The 18,484-nt window shown below is 33.7% G+C and overlaps 1 protein-coding gene across 3 annotated transcripts in view; it reads right to left on the minus strand.

Moving 5' to 3' along the window:
- Positions 1-18,484, minus strand: part of DMRTA1 (DMRT like family A1) — a 40,806-nt gene that overhangs the window by 11,420 nt on the left and 10,902 nt on the right. For all 3 annotated transcript variants that reach the window (XM_033122211.1, XM_033122210.1, XM_033122212.1), the window contains one exon: positions 17,308-17,402. The gene's annotated coding sequence lies outside the window, so the exon portion shown is untranslated. The remainder of the gene's footprint in view (positions 1-17,307; positions 17,403-18,484) is intronic.

Here is an 18,484-nt window from a genome sequence, read left to right on the forward strand (position 1 = left end):
CCTTGGTGCTATTGTGGTTAACTGCCTAAGTGCATTTTCAAAAGCCACTCTCTTTGTTTAGATAACTCTAATGGATCTAAGTCTACTGTGTAAATAGGGCTCAGAATTTATGAAACTTGTATTGTTTTTTTAACTAAGAGGATATTTAAAGTAATTTATACTTAGGGATTGAGAGAAGCTTTGTGATTTGTCTTACACCGAATAGAACCCACCTACATAACATATGTGAAAACATTTCCTCAGAATTCAGTCCTTCAATAGACAGCAACGCAGTTTCACTCAGGAAGTTTCACTCACTGAAGCATTTTAGTAAGAAGTTTAATTAAAAATGCATCTTAGATAGGTTAATTAAAAAGAAAAAACAATAGCCATTAATCCAAAGATTTCCCTCACAAAATGTTACCATCTTTAAGGATCTTCTATATAAAAAGGACATCTCTCTCACTGTTGCAGCTACCATTTAAGGGCTGGTTATTGTGTATCATGCACTGTGCTTGGGCTTTACGTATATCATTTAATCTTCATAATCATATTGTTGAGGCCAATTATATTACCCTGATTTTACAAATCAAAAACACATAGTTTCAAAGAGAAATAAGGCTTCAAGGTACTCTAATATTCAGATTCCCTACACTCATGCTTCTCCCCAAAAGTCAGACTAATTCCCACTGTAGAACTGACTGAGAGCTGTTGAGTTGTTCATGATATAGTGACTTAGAAGGGGTGCTTATTGGCCAACTCTTCAGCAACCTTGAAAATGCATCTATTCTTTCAGTTAATAACAGTGCCACTTAATAAAAAACGAAAAAATAGAAATTCAAAATTCCATATTTTGCATATCGTCTAATTTAGTAAAGTTAAATGATGGACTTTTTGTTGTTTTCCCCTTCTTACCCACATCCTGCCATGCAACAACAAGACAGAAATCAAGGGGAAAATTTTTATTTCTTTATACTGATATCGTATGGTATCAATACCACTAGAAACATGTCTCCTTTTTAGTCTTAAGTATCACCAAAGTCAGATTAGATACTAAATTTTACTCCTTTTAAAACGTGTCATTTAATTCCAAGGTAGTTTTGTCCTCTCAAGGTAACTGTTGGGAGACCCTGACATTTGGCGTTAGAAAAATACTTAAAGTCTTTCATAAAAATAAGAATTTACAAAAGAGAAGTTATATGTGCCCATTTGGGGGAAAAGAGCTAACTTAAAAAAAGATACATTTCAATGCGTATTATTAATTCTACTGTATTCCACTGACTGAACACAAACAAAAAATGTAAATCAGTTCCTCAAATATCCTCAAATCCCTGTCTTCTTGAGAAATTGACAAAGGAACTAGAAAACAATTCTTTGTTCATTATTGTTTTAAAATATGGTGAAATTAACTTTGAAAAGTATTATACATGCCTGCCTTTTTCTCTTCTATCCTTTGGTATTCCAAAATCTGTCTTCTGTAGCTTTCATTAGAAGTCTCCCAATTAAAAAGCTATGCAAGTTTAAAAAAAAAAAAATGGCTTCCTTTCACAAGGATGCTAAATAAGAGGTAAATTTGGTAAATCAGTTTCTCCCTGGCTCTTAGCCATTCACATCTATTGGTTTTCAAATTCATTTCTTTGTGAGCATAAGGTGGTTGTTATGAGGTGTTGTCAGGCCTCTCACAGGGTTATTGTGCATGATAGAAGGTGGTAGTTTTTGATCAGTGTCTTCAAAGTCAAAGCTTGGAAAATAATAGCTGCACATCAAAACCCAGTGCCATAATGCAGTTAACATCGGGCTCTTTCAGGTGGCCCCAGGGAATTACTTAATTCTCATGTTGAGCTTTACTATAATTAGTCATTTATAATGGTGTAGTAAGATTTATGTGAAGACTTATAACATGAAATCCATTATCAAATGAGGTTCAGCAAAATCATTACCAGGAAAAAAAAAAAAAGCCTATCTCTTTATTGATGTTCTCCCATTTTTTTCTGAATCCCTGATTGATTGCATTTCCATTCTTAAAACATCTTTTACTGACCCAGTATCTTTATAAGAATGCCTATGTTTAATTTTTAGGCCATTTATACAATTATTTCATGATATTCTGCCTAGTAGATTAAGTTACTGACTTTAAGCCTTTTTGATTTACCTTTTACTGTATTCTTATTACTTTTCCACAAAGTCTTAACATTCACAATTACTTTAAAATGAAGGTGGGTTTTTATGTTATTTTTCATATTTTTCTTCTAGAACATAGAGTTATTTGTAACATTTAAGAAGAAAAAGCCATTTCATTCATGTGTCTGTATAAATAGCACAACTGGTATACATTATATAATCATATATCATATATATATGATTTCTTAAAGAAATTATAGAATCACAGGTAGAAAGTACACAATAAAAAGTCAAATAAATACATAGTTAAGAGTTAAATGTGCCATATGTGTCTCTAATACTGAGGCACAGTGGGGTGCATTAAGAAACTCATTAAGTCAATGAAAATAGCAGTTGGGCTCTATCAAGATGTCTATTCACTTCGAAAATAGAAAAACAGAAAAATAGTGGACACATTCCACTTCTTCTCAAGTTTGAACTGATCATGTTAGCATGGGGTTAGTGCCACGCAAAATGCTAATGTATCTTTCAGCATCTAATTTGATAAACTGTGTTTTTATAGCTTTTTATTTTTCCCAGTAAGGCAAAGATGTCTAGCTCTTCTTACTTTTTGAATTTTTCTCATAAAAAAATTACAGTTTTGCCAAAGCACTTAAATAGTACAGTAGAGCCATGTAACAGACAAACTGAGCCTGATAAACGACTTGAGCAGTAAAGAAAGTCTTAATATGTCTGGTTTGATTTTATGAACTTCAGAATGAAATGAATGCCATAATATAAATTGTTCCCACTAAAACTTGTGTGGTTTTGGGAAAGGCCTTTGTTCTCAAGGCACTGGTTTTCTCCTCTATACTATAAAATGTAGCTTTAATGCATTTTTTTTTTTTTTTTTTTTGGTCAGTCACTTTAAGAACCTGAGGAAATCTATGAGAATCTGAATGTATGCACATATCAACAAACTTCTAGATAGTTTTCCAGCCCCCTTTTAGATTGCGAATGATAAAGGATTCTTAAAGTTCCTCATTTAAAATTCTATGATTCTATACCAGTATCAATACAAGCACATCTTAAAAACTGAGACCAAATTTCTGAGTCTCTAAAAGTCTCCTATGGAAGGAATTTAAAACAGAATATGCAATCTTAAGAATTCAAAATGACCTTAGCATTGATTAGTTTTCTCTATTGACAGATTAAAATTCTTAATATCTATATTCATGTTTTAACAACAACAACAAAAAATGCTCTGAAATAGAATGAGAAAATAAGCCTGAAAAAAGTAACACCTCCAGCCATCTGGTTCAATAATAATTCATATTCTTGAGTTTGTTTTCTTTTTATAGCATCATAAAAATTCTCACTGAGTTGAGAAATGTGTAACAACTAAGGGGACAAAACAAGTATGTTTTCCCTAGTTGATAGTTATCACACTGCAAATGTTAAACTCCTTAGAGATCATTTAAGTTTCCATGCATCAATAATGAATTTAGAAGCACAAAGCTTAAATTCTAAAGGCAAAATCCATATTCTTATCAGTGATATCTTCCACCGTTTGAAATCCTAAAATAAGTAAAGTGAGGTCCTACAGTCTCAAAATTCCAAGCTTCTGAGGGGTTCGTTCTTAATGTTTCTTGTACCTGTAGTATTTTTTTTAATCAATTGAGTGGTATGGACTTTTAGAACTACTTACCCCCAAATTATGTAAGCTTATATATTTTAAAATATACATCCAACTTAATTTTAGTTTCTGCCTGCTCTCCTCTTCAGTGAAATGAAGAGTTTATCAGGCTTCAACACACTGTTCAGATAAAGAGACATGTCTTTATGTAGTTTGTAAGACTTTCAGATTCTCAACTGAGCTATGGACATTTGAATCTTGATTTAGGGTGGAAAGCAGAGCAGATATTCTGATAGAAAAAAATCAGGAATCCTCTCTCTTTGGTCTCTCTTTAGTCTCTTACTCTTGACTGATCCCTTGTCGTAAGCCACCAGAATGTTCTAGCATCTGTTCTCTTGCAAAGTCTTCCTTCAATCCTCTATAATATACACTCTTTCTTACCTCTCTCCTTCGCAAGTCATAAAAAGAGTTGTCTCCATATCCTGTCTCCATTTCCTCATCTAATATAAGTCCCCAGACACATCAAACAGGTCTCTATTCCTTCTGTTCACCATCAACATTTAGTAAGGTCACAAACGACTCGCGTACTGCCAGACCAGAGAACACTCTCCATTCTTCACCTGCTTGACCTCTCAGCAGTACTCAGCACAGTCAAGTGTACTTCAAATTCTCTTCTTTTGACTTCCATGACACCATAATTTCCTGTCTTTGATCCTACTTCTCTACTTCTCTATCTTATTTGCTCATCCTTCCACTTTTCCTTTTTCGTATGTAAGCTTGCCATAGTTCATCTGTGTGATTATGATTAGTTACTGCCTCTCTCCTGCATAAGGACAAGAAACAGCACTGTTTTGCTTCCCAATGTGTTCTCAGAGCCTTGAGCATCTAATCGATAATCAATAAACGTATTAGCAAAATTAATGGAGAAGGCTTGGAAGAGATCGGGTTATAGTTACAGTTATACGTACAGTTATAGTATCTCATTTAATTCCCATAACATTCTTGTAAAATAGTTATTGTAAGATAGTATGCCTGCTATTTTGAAATAACAGAACAGATGCAGAAAATATATAATTATATACATATATATACACACACACATATATATACGTATATATGTACATATATGTATATACGTATATATATGTATATATATCCATATTTGCCTCATGCCAAAGCTCTGTTCTTTCCGCTGTACCTGCCTACTTCTTTAAGGTTATTATGGAGTGAAGACGACTAACATTGGCCCATGTGTCAGAAAATACAGAATTAATTTATACCAATGCTAGAAAGGCACATTTTCTAGTTCAGAATTTAGGAGAAATTCTAGAACTAGAAAGATATTCCCAATTCAGGTCTTTTAACTCTTGACAATCTGATCCCAAATATCAAAAGAATCTTCCTTAAACAAAGTTTCCTGAACAAGACTCCTCAGAACTAATGGAGGTTTCAACAAAGTAGAATGAATAGCAGAATTACACTATCTGAATCTTTCGCTTTACAACAAATTAAATTAAATTCTCATAAAATTCTATAGGAATAATAACAAAACAAAGTAAATCTAATATAGCAGTCTCTTTCAACTCTTACTATTTAGCAAATATATTTAAATTGAGTGATTTCAACTTAACCTCTAATTTTACAATCCCTTAGTTTCCAAATTATTTATATTTAGTCTGGGGAAGTTCAAATGAAATCTGGCTGTCTAAATATCAACCTACACTTTTATATCTGCCTCATAATACCAGATATATCTATCAAAATATTTAATATCTATTAATATAATATTTGATTTTATTATTTTATTTGAAAACTGGTATATAATTTCTGAAAGACTGAAGACCACATTCTCTGCCCTCTGTTCTTCAGAGCTCTTAATAACCTCCTCAGAGTAAAACTGTCTTTAGTCAACAGTCTGCATTTCCACAGGAGATATACAGAACAGAAAGTCATATCAATTACAAACAAAAATGCAGCAATTTGTCCTTCAGTAATCAAAGATAATAAATAGAGGCACAGTAGCTAAGTTGATTAGGAGATGGTAAGCATTAAATAATACTGATAGTTGTCTCTCAAGGTGCTCAGACCATTAATATCATAATTTTAGATAAATAACATTTACCATTTGTTTTTAGTAGCCATCGTAATTCCCCATTCTAATAACCATGAAAAGATGTAGGAATTTTGTGGCAAAGAATCTTTTTTTTTTCAGTATACTTCAGCTTGTCAGGATAATCCCTTTACCTCTGAATGGTCAAAGACAACTGTGAACATTTTACCAAGTGAAGAAAAAGAATACTCAGATGAGAAGCATGATTATCAACTGGGAATAAAGTAGAAAGACTAAATCAAAACTGAGCCTGTCAACCACCAATAGATTAATTTAGTAGCAAACAACAGTATAACTTCCCTCAGCCTATGTCCTTCCCATGTAAAAATGAGAAGTGGACACAGAAATTAAATGAGATAATATATGTCAAAATACCTAGAGAAAAGCCTGACACATATAGGCATTCAGAAAACATGAGTTGGCTCAATTGTAAACAGTGCTAGTCATGCTACTCCCTCTCAAAACTTTTCAAAACACAGGGAATTCTTAGCCATATTCTCTGAGGCTAAAAATCTGGTAAAACTACAAATATCAGCATCACAGAAGAACATTAAACATGAATAATTTACATTTAATTATGTGTACTTTCAGAGACTTCGAGTTTCTATTCTGGAATGTAAGGAGATTGGAAATCATCCTTCTGTCCTAACAACTAAAAAGCTGAGCAAACTGAAAAATCAACAGCTCTTCTTAGATCTGCTAGAGACGTGAGATCATAGGACAAACTTCTGTCCCCAAAATGAGAGTGACAGACAGATGGATATATACTGGAGCAGAAACCCATGATCAGTAACTTCCCTGGGAACCAGTGCAGGATAGGAAAACCTGAACTGCAATTGGTGAATTGTTGGACGCTCAACACGGACAAGTCTGAGAGTTAAAAACTCCAAAAGAGCCCAACATTTCTGTGAGTTTTACCTCTAGGAGCTCCACCAGGTTCTCCCAGTGAATATCACAGAAAAGTCCCCTCCTGTTTCCAGTAGGGGAAGGGAAAAGTAACCATCTTGAAATACATCAGAGCATTCTGTTCTTCTTAACAAGGCCTGCCCTCAAGAGAAACTATTTTAGCAGAACCCAAACTATTACAGTAATATCAGAGCCTAACCAACCTGAGAGAAGGAAAATGTGCAATTCCAACTCCCTTAGCCATCCTGTCCCACCTACAAAGAAAGTAGAAGGAGCACTTGTGAAGTTCCTAACCCAGGGGCACAGTCTCACTGAAAGACTGAGACCTAATCACAGGACCACAAATCTTTTCCTCTCCTCCCACACCTTACCACCAATTACTAAAGGTCTCTTCACCGCAGTTCCATTTACCTAGAATATCATGTCTGGTTTCAACAAAACATCACAATGTATGCTCAAAGGCAAAAACAGTTGGAAAAAACAGAGCAAGTTGTCAGAAACAGATGCCGATATGACAGAGATGTTGGAATTTTCACTCCAGGAATCTGAAATAATTACGATTAATATGATAAGGACTCTAGTGGGAAATATAGACGACACGCAAGAACAGATAGGGAATGTAAGCAGGGAGAGAAAGCAAAGAGACGGAAATTCTAAGAAGTAATAAAAAACAAATGCTAGAGGTCAAAACCACTTTAACTGAAATGAAGAATGCGTTTGGTGGGCTCATTAGTAGACTGTACATGACTGAGGAAAGAATTTACGAGCTTGAGGATATGCGAATATAGACTGAGAAAAAAGAGAAAAAAGATTGAAAAAAAGAGATACAGTATACCAGAATTGTGGGGTAACTACAAAAGGTAAAACAGCAATGGGAGGATCAGAAGGAGAAGAGAGAAAGGAACAGAAGGAATATTTAAAGCAATAATGACTGAGAATTTCCGCAAATTAATGCCAGACATCAAACCACAGATCCCAGAGGTTTAGAAAACACCAATCAGAATAAATGTCCAAAAATCCCCCCACCAAAATGAAGAAACAATAACAAAATCTACACCTAGGTATCATTCAAACTGCAAAAACTCAAACATAAAAAGAAAAAAAAATCTTGAAAGAAGCCAGAGGGAAAAGATACTTTACATATAGAGGAGCAAAGATAAGAATTATACCCAATTCTCAGAAATCATGCAAGCAAGAAGAGAGTGAAGTATTTAAGCATTAAGATTTAAAAACTCCAACCCAGAATTCTGTATCCTGCAAAATTATCCTTCAAAAAGGAAACAGAAACTTTTTCAAACAAATATTGAGGGAATTTGTTACAAGTAGATCTGCCTTCAAAGAAATGTTTAAAAAAGTTTTTCAGAAAAAAGGGAAAATAATATAAATCAGAAACTCAAATCTATATAAAGAAAGGAAAAGCATTACAGGAGAAATAAAGTTAAAATAAAAAAAAGCTTTTATTTTTTATACTTAATTGATCTAATAGGTAATTTGTTCAAAATAATAATAGCAGTAATCTATTTGATGATTTCGAGTTTTAAAAAATAAAATGAACATGCTGAGTGAAAATGGAACCATAAAATGGTCAATTAAAACCACAAAAGGCAGAAATTAGAGGAAGACAAAAATAGGAACCAAGAACAGGGTAATAAGTAGAAAACAATAAAAATATGATGTACATTAATTCAACTATATCAATAATCACTTTACACGTCAATGGGCTGAATATACCCAATAAAAAGACAGAGATTATCAGAGTGGATCAAAAACTATATATACATATTGAGACCCAACTATATGCTCTCTACAAAAAAAAAACCCACTTTAAATATAAAGACACATGTAGATTAAAATTAAAGGGATGGAGAAACATATACCATGCTAACACCAATCAAAAGAAAGCTGAAGGAGCTATAATGATAAATACTTTGATGATGAATGTTGCTTCTGTGACAACACAATTGTTTTTAACACTTTAAAAAACTTACTCAAATTTCTGCTTCCCTTCTTGGACCAGATTTACCCTACCTCTTGACAGTAAGCAGAGAAAAATATATGAAACAATGGTTTTCAGATACTGGACAATAAGAAGGCCATCCAGAAGGTAATAAAATAATTGGAAGAATGAGTGTTTATTAGAGCTAAATAAAAACTATTTGAAAAAGGAGGACATAGTGTCAAAAGTGTCAAAATTCAAAGAAATCAAGCAAATTAACTAAAATATGCTCATTGATTTTAGCAAAAAATAAGGCATTTTTGAAAAATCAAGGATAAATTAGGCAAAAACACATACCTGCTTTTCACTCCTACTTTCAATCCTGACCATAAATGCTACTATATCATTAGGTCAAAGAAAAGGAAGAGGAAGAGAGAAATAACCATTCGTTGGAAAGTTGTTGAAGCATCACTAAAATGTGGATACATAGATTAGGACCTCAGTAATGTGGTGACATCACATCCTTTTGAATGCACCCAATTTCCATCAGAAATCCAGAAGCTACTAAACTCTGATTCTGCAGTCATATAAGTTCATAATGTTACACAGAAAAATATGTTACTTGTGGACTATTTTCTTATAATTGGCAGAAACTATAAGCTCTTTCAAGGATCTTCTCAATTTCATTTTTAAATTATTTTACATCAAACACAGATCTAGATACACGGTATGTGCTCTCGGTGAATGTTGTATAAAATATATGAATTATGTGAGTGAAAGAATAAATTAAGTAGATGTCATCAATATTGTGCAACTATGCTTTATTGCTGGAATGCTTCAGATATATTATTTTCCTCGTATGTAATTATGCTTTAAAACATTCTTCTGAATCAGCAGTTTGGTTTCATAAATAATACACTAGTGTTTGTTTATGAAAACTGCCAACTCTCTTGTAATACACCCATCACAAAAGATAATAGTGTCTCCTTTTTTCACAAATAGAGTAATGTGATACTTCATTACCTTTGGATTTCATTATGCATAGGACTGGCTTTGTGATGCCAGTCTCCATCACAGATTCCAGAGTACATGTCTCCCAGACAAAAATGAAAAGTTAGAAGGACCTGCCAAATTTATTGAAGCTACCAATACAATTCCTAAAATATACCTAACAAAAACAATGGTAGAGCTTCTGAAAATTAAACCATACAATATTGAAATCCATGAAAGAAATTAAAAATAATAAATATAGCATTCACTCCGGGAGGTGAGAATGGGGGTAAACATAGAGAGGCACAGAATCTTGAATGACATTACTTTGAATGTCTTATTGCTAGCCAGTATTATTACTGCAGCAGTAATACTTTGTCCAGTAAATAGTGTGATATTTAGCAATGGCATTGTTAGTATTAATCCTCAATGTAATAACTATAATATGTCTCTTAGTTACTTATAAAGTCTGAGGTTTTAGAGTCCCTTCTTTGTCAACATCATAAAAAGTCATTGAGTTTGATTCCTAGTTCCATCATTTATGGTACGACTTCTGTCAACTTGTCTAATCTACTTAATTATTAATTTCTTCATCATTAAAATGCTGATGAAATAGTATTTTCTTCACTGGATGTTTGAGAAGATTAAATAGGATGATGTATATACCGACACCTTGAATATAATATATGTCGACTATTACTATCTCAATGCAAAAAAAAAAGTTTCTACACTTATGACTAAATTTCCCAAATCATAACATAGTTAATTACTCCTTTTGATTCCTCTAGAGTAATAAGTTGGCATACAGTTTGACTTGCAGAAACTTCTGTGAGTCAGCCTTTATTTCATCAATTCCCACAAAAGTTTCTAGAAGCCTTTTTCAGCCAGCTAGCTATCTTTTTATTCTATTTGCTCTTATATGACTCATCTCCATCAATTTCTCCCAGTACCTGAAAACTGATCATAATTCAATTTAGAAATTTTAGACACTGAAGAGGAACCAAACAGAGAGTCTGGAAAAAAAATTGCTGGATGGGAAGTAGGAAATATTTCAAGTTACTATTTTGCAACGTGTTTACTGTTACTCATTTGCTAGTGATGCTAATTCAAAGAATATAAATAGATCCAATTGAAACAGACCATTTGTCCACTAACCATCAGATATCCAAAGGCTTTTCATATCAGTCTGCTTTACCTTATCTGATTTTATAACATCAAACAGGAATGCTCAAGTTTTTATGATCAGAAAACTTTCTGAAAATAGAAATTATGAAAATTCAACCCAGGAAAATGCACATATGAAATGTCACATAGAGTGTCAATGGGTTCCAGAGAAAGTCTCAAACCCATCTCTGAATCCTCTAAGGCTGTGTTGAAAGCAGATTTTAAAATCTTGATTTTGAATATGACACTAGACCTGAAAGTTGTCCTATTACTTTGTTTTGGATTTATATTTTCCCATAGGCAGGTAAGTACTTTGCATGGAACAATGCCGGCACATAAGCAGATGTCGCCTCCTCCCCAGGCACATTCACCAACTTATAAAATATCTGTGTGTGCACACACGAGTCTGTAGGTTAACTCCTCCCTGAGCATCCCCTCTGGTAAAATGGACTGCAAGGTGGCCCGCCACATTGCTTAGGTAATTCCTACATGCAAACCTCCCTTAGTAGACACGCCAGGGGTGCTGTAGTGACAGTCTCTTATCCCAACAACATTGGGTTGAGTCCATTCCCTGTTTTCAGCTATTCCTATTAAATTTCCATGAAGAGTTCGCCTCTTGGCATCTCATACTTCCACACTAACTGCAAAATAAGTCATCGATAACAATCTCAACAACTTCCAAGAAAACACACCATCAAAACTAATGATGGTTCTTTTTTACACACCTAACTTCCAGTTCTTATAACAGCTCTTCAAAGTATGTATTATTGTCACCATTTTACAGATCAGGAAATCAGACCTCAGAGAGACGGAATGATTCACCCAGTTCCAAACACCAAATACAAACTTTCCAAACATCAGAGCCAAACAAACCAAAAAATAGCTCCTTAGGAAAATTATTATCTAGATATGCACCACAAAAACTTACATGCTCTGGCCAAATGCCCTTAACCAAAATAATGCATATGAAAGATAGGGAGTATAAGATATGTTCTGGAGATCTCAGCTGTGGGTTGGTTCACTTAGCACTGACCCAGTATTTCTTTCTGGACGTATTTCAAAATCAGTAAGTTGCAGCTACTGTCTCAGACTTGCAACAGTGTTTTAGGCTGCCACATTGTTTCTCCTTCCCCCCTTCCTCTCCACTGTACCCCTACCTCTTCACTAAATGACAGACTGACAGACGAGGCTAAGCGTACCCTGTTTAAACATCTGCTTTATTACCGTTGAGTGACTGGTCTACAGGTAAGCAAGTTTTTTTTCTTATCTTTCACTCAGGAATTCAGATGGTCTGATTAGAAAGCTGAACTGCTTGGAGGATCCTGACAGATATCTCTTACTTTCTTTTAAGACTACCATGAGTGTTTAGGCATTCCACTCAGATAATTTTCAGTAGTGGAACAACTGTCTGTTTAGGTACCTGGCTAGGTCAAACATGCATTTAGCTGAGGAATCCCACGTCCACACAAGGATTAATTTTCTTCTGGGAAATAACTGGATAAAGAATCATTTATTATGTAAATGTTATGAGTATGTTAAGGGTCAGTCGCTGCAATCGTATAATGGAGTGACTACTGAGAAAAATGACTACCGGTAGAAGCAAAGTAAAACTCAGAGAAACCTAAAGATAGGGGGGAAAAAAAAAGGAAGAAATCAAGCCCCAAATATTAAGTATACAAAACAGAAAATACAAGGAAGAGCATGAGTATCATAAAATAACCCATAATTTTTCTAATGTACAATTATTTTAAAACTTCCTTGTGAAAATAATTTAAAACAGTATATTATGGGTTCAAATATCAGAGATAATTTCAGGTTCAGTGATACAAATGAAGTACAGACTTCAAAAAATATATATTAACACATTCTAGTTAGAATCTTTCAGAAAGGAAAAGTATTATTCATTCCAACTTCATGTAAAGTGTTACATTCTGGAAAAAAAAAAAAACCCAGTTATGTCAGAGAGTTCTAGAATATTACGTGAAGAAATCTAGGCTCAGAAGAGTCTCAGAAAGTGTTAACAGGAAGTGAGTAAAGATGTAAGTACAAGAAAGGGACAAAAAGAAGAGTCAGCAGTGACATTATCAATTCCTTTAGGGGATGGCTTTTATCTCTTTCCCTCGGCGAACCACTCACTAGTCACTCTTCTTTCTACCTTTCCACAAATTCATCGGCTTGGACAGATTCTGTTTTCTCCACCAGTGACTTTCTTCCTCTCCATCGTCCCGTATACAGGCTTCCCACAGTTAGTTCTTTCCTCACGTTAAGCTGCATCTTACGTCGCATCATTCAGGATACAGCTAAAATGTCACCTCTCAAAGAGGGCTTTCCTAACCACGCAATTTAAAAAGTTCCCAACCTCTCTCTCTCACATAAACCTCTTTTATTTTAACTATTTTACATTTTCTTGACATCTTTCATCTTGTAATCTGTTTCAGAAAACCAGTCGCCTTCACTACTGTATTTTTAGCATTTAGAATACAGTATATGCTCAGCAAAAAGCTTACTGAATGAATCAAATAAAGATAAAAGTAATAAGGAATCATATACAGATAAAATAATTCATTTATGGGGTGCCTAGATGGCTCAGTTGGTTAGAGCGGGCGCTATGAACAACAAGGTTGCAGGTTCAATTCCCACATGGGACGGTGGGCTGCACCCCCTGCAACCAAAGATTGAAAACAGCAACTGGACTTGGAGCTGAGCTGCACCCTCCACAACTAGATTGAAGGACAACAACTTGGAGCTGAAGGGTCCTGGAGAAATACACGGTTCCCCAATATTCCCCAATACAATAAAAAATAAAACTAAAAAAGAATTCATTTACAAGTGCTCCCAAAACACAAAGTCCCCTCACAGAGCTAAACTGGTGAATGCACTCTCACTTCTTGAAGTGACTGTGCAAGACAAGTATGACAAGTATGCAAGACAAGTATGACCTGATACACTTCTTCAGTTTTTCAAAGAGATTCTGGAAAATGGTGCACTTCCAACACAGACACAGAAGACTTACTATGTAGTTGGTTGAAGCAGCAGTGCCTGCCTCACCTGATTGCAACTAGATCTAATTAAGGCAGAGATAAGGGATGATACCTATCTCACCCCCTACTGCCTTTCAAGGGACTAATTCTGCGCCCTAGAATACATTGCCCAGTAGATATCAGGGTCTTGCTAATTTAACTAGAGCACTTAATCATATTTTTAAAGGGAAGAAAAGATTAAATGAGTGGACAGATCATTTGCAAAGTACTCATTCCAGTACTTCCACCTGTGGAGACTGCATCAGAAATTACCTGCCCTCAATGAAAATGCAAGGACATGGAATAAGGCTCTCCTTTAATGAGTGCTGGCACATAGCATATGCTCCAAAATAGTTCATGAATATTTTATTGAAAAATAGAAACAAAATTAGGGAAGTTAAGGAAAGGAATCAAAGACGGAATGTAAATCATTATCTGTGGTCTCTGTTCTTTTATCTATAAAAACAAGACAAAGTGTAATAAAGGCAAAACAAGAAATGTGCACATATATAACCATATCTATATGGAGTATATCAAAGTGTTTGACAATTTCCTATCATGCATTTTTTTATTATTAGTTTCAAGTGTACAGAACAACATAATGATCATTTACCCACCTACAGAGTGATAGCCCAAACTAATCTACTACCCATCTGACACCGTATATAGCTATTACAATACCACTGCCCTGTCAGGCATATTAATAATTGTGAACCAAGTGTTTTCATCTTTCCTCCTGTCTGTCTGGAACATTATAATGGCTCAATAAATAATTGTTGAACTGAACTGATTATATTTGAGAGCAACATAATAAAGACTTGCTTGGGACGTGATGAATTTCTTCAGAGAGCTGGAAAATGGATCATATAATCTGTACCAATTTGGGGAATACTTGCAAAGTGGAAAACTTTAACAAAGCATATGGACACAGTCGATTTAGGTGAATCGACAATTCAGGTGAAACACAAACTATCAAAAATCAACAAGTCAAACAGCCCAATAAAAAATGGGCAACAAATTTGAACAGACAGTTTATCAAAGAAGATGTGCTGATGGTAATAAACACGTGAAAACGTGCTCAACATGTTTGCCATGAGGGGAATGCCAATTAAAACTACAAATAGAAACATAACTGAATGGGTAAAATTACAAAAAGACTTGCCATGCCAAGTTTAGGTGAGGATGTGAAAAACCAGAACTTTAATAAAATTCTACTGAGAATGCAGAACAGTACAACCACTTTGGAAATGACTTTGACAATTTTGTTAAAAGTTAAATATACACATACTGTGTGATCCAGCCATTCAGTTCTAGGTATTTGATCAAGAGAAAAGAAAGCATGGGCGGCCGGTTGGCTCAGGTGGTTAGCGCGCAGTACTCATAACACCAACATTGCCGATTCGATTCCCACATGGGCCAGTGAGCTGCCTCCTCCACAACTAAATTGAAAATAACAACTTGACTTGGAGCTGATGGGTCCTGGAAAAACACACTGTTCCCCAATATTCCCCAATAAAAATAAAAAAAGAGAGAGAGAGAAAAGAAAGCATATGTCCATTCAAAGTAATGTACATCAACAGTTATAGAAATTTAATTAGTAACAGCTCAAAACTAGAAACAAACCAAATGCCAATTAATATGTGAGTACATAAACTATCACATACTACTCAGCAGTAAAAAAAATAATACACTATTGATATACACAACATGGACAAATCTCAAAATAATTATGTTGTGTGAAAGAGGCTAGAATCCATCCATGCCTCCCACCAAAATGTACACACTGTATAATCCCATTTATATAAAATTAGAAAATGCAAACTAATCCATGGTAACAGAAAGTAGATCAGTGGTTTTCTGTGGACAGGAGAGAAGGGAGGGAGGTGAGGAAGGGATTATAAAGGTGCAGGAAGAAATTTTACAGCGGCGACATATATGTTCTCTATCTTGATTGTGGGGCTATGGTTTCATGGGTATGTTCTTATGTCAGAACTTGTCAAATTGTACACTTTAACTTTGCACAGTTTTCTACCTAAATTATATATATATATATACACACACACACACACATACATATATATTACACACATACATATGTATATGTATTTCATATATATGTTTCATATATATTTCATATATATAATTCATATATATGTATATAATATAAATAATATATATAAAACAAATGTAGTCCAATTTATGTTCTCTAAAATAATACATTATAGAAATACTATTTTAAATGACTGCCTCTAAGATCTTAAAATAAAGACATTACAGGACAAACTATCTCAAAATAGAAAACATCATGTTTTAAACTAAATATTTATAAAAAGCAGAAGAGGACACAGAAATAAGAAAATATTCTTAAGTACCAATGCTTTATAAAAATAAACTCTCCAGTCTTTAAAGTCAAGCACCTGTAAAGAGACCATTATGACAATAAAAGAAAAAACCCAATTTTATTCAAAATATCCCATAAATGAAGTCAATATAATACCTTTTAGATTAGAACATGGAAAACATAAATATTATGACTAGCAAATACTCCTTGGTACTCCGTTTCCTCCTCTAGAATATGTAGAAAATTAAAACTAACTCATGGAGTTGAAAGTGTTACATTAAATTTTTCTGTAATGTGCCTGCTACAGACTGATAAAATAGCCAAAGTTCAGTAAACATCAGTCCCTTCCTCCACCTCATTATGTACACATAAAGTCATATATGCATGACCACAGAGAAAATGTTTGTAGTAGCAAAAGAGAAAATTGTGCAATATAACATTTTATTAATCCAGCTGCAATCTTTGCATTAAATAAGAAGCAAATTATGCATAGTATTCTAAATAAGACTATGTTTCTGGAGGTTAAAATAAACTTCATGCAAAATTCCCTTTGACATCCATAAATCTCAGTTCAGAGTAAGAGAAATTAACTGTAGTGGAAAGCTGCAAAGGACTATGGATAAAGCCCTAATTCTCCAGAGCTTTTTAAGGTCTATATCTAAGGATGTCACATCAGTTACCAGAGGGAGAAAAGAAAATTTTTCAAACAGAAAAGAAGAAAGTTGCATTTGCATAATATTTTAAATAAACTAGAGCTATTTGACCTTGGTTTAAGGTTGTACTTTCAAAAGAAAAAAAAGTAAGCTTATGACAAAGCTTGTTAATAAGAGAACAAATATCAGATCGGGATATTAAATGAGGGAAAGAAAATATTTAGTAGGAAAATGAGACCGATGTACCTGGAATTTCCTGAATAGAACACATCTGAGCTATTCCTGAATCTGTAAAATTCAAAATTCAAGTTTTAAATTCAAGTATCTTAGACAAGAAAAAATAAACGTGTATGATGGGAATGGAATATGTAAATCCATTCTACTGAATATTCTGATAATGTTTTATTAGAGGCAGTTCAACACAGACACACACACAGAGGGCTTAATTCACAATATAACAGACACTACTTACTTCATTTGTACCCCAAACTCTTTACAGTAAATATAGGTTGCATCTACTTCCAATATCTCTTCTTTAACACGTGAAGAGATCAATTACTTGTGACCCTATTAAAAAAGAAACAAATTTTGGTTTAGAAAACCCAAACTCATTAACAGATAGGTTTAAGAGAAATTATCAACTTAAATTAGTAAAAAAATTCCTTTTCACTAGACTTTTTAAAAGATGAAACCCCTACCCTGGAGTAAGTGGGACACAGTTTTTCAAATCAAGTGGATAAATTCTTTCTACAAACATGAGTTTACCTAGGTACAAGTAGGGCTCTTGTCCAATCTCTGCCCTGAGATTTTCAGAAAAGATTTCAATGGGAAAATGTAATGTAAGGAGTAAACTTAATCAACTTAATTTTTATTATAATTACTACTATTGTGCATTTGTTTGTGCTATCATTTTTTGTGTTTTCACCAAATTTTGCTTGATTTTTTTGTCTCCTTTTCTACGTTCTATTGCTGTGATTACATTTTCTGTATTCATTTGTTTTACTCTTTATACTTATTTAAAAATTATCTTTTAATCTTTTCTTGACAATGTTTAGGCTTAAATTTTAACCAACATACTTGATTTAACAATGTCTAAGTGTAATCATTATTTCTGTCTTCCTTCTGAATAATTAAAGAACCTAAAAACTTTAACATTAAACACCTTATTACATTTTCTATTATTTGGTTTCAATGTCTTTTTACACTTTACAAAATTATTCAGCACTATCATTTTATCAGTGCATCTTTATATCAACTCATGTACTTCTTGTAGCTTGCATTTTCCAGATTCTATTTTTCCTGAATTAGACCTTTTCTTAGTTCTTCCAGTGAGAGCCAGTTAGTAGTCAAATCTCTCAGACTCTTTTTCTGCATTACTGTAATACAGAAATTCAACTGTGCATAGAATTTTAAACATTTGAAGATGTTATTCCATTTTTCTTTTGGCTTCTATTGCTCTTTATGAGAGGTCCACACTAAGTATAATTGTTGTTTTGTAGGTAATCTGTCTCTGTTCAGTTTAAGATTTTCTTATTGTTCTTAGTGATATACATGTAAACTTTTTATATTTATATAATGTGACATATACATATATATATATACAATCTTGCTTGTGACTCAGTGTACTTCTTCAATCTGATAACTTTCTT

Source organism: Rhinolophus ferrumequinum, chromosome 12 (assembly GCF_004115265.2).
Source record: "Rhinolophus ferrumequinum isolate MPI-CBG mRhiFer1 chromosome 12, mRhiFer1_v1.p, whole genome shotgun sequence".
NCBI lineage: Eukaryota > Metazoa > Chordata > Mammalia > Chiroptera > Rhinolophidae > Rhinolophus > Rhinolophus ferrumequinum.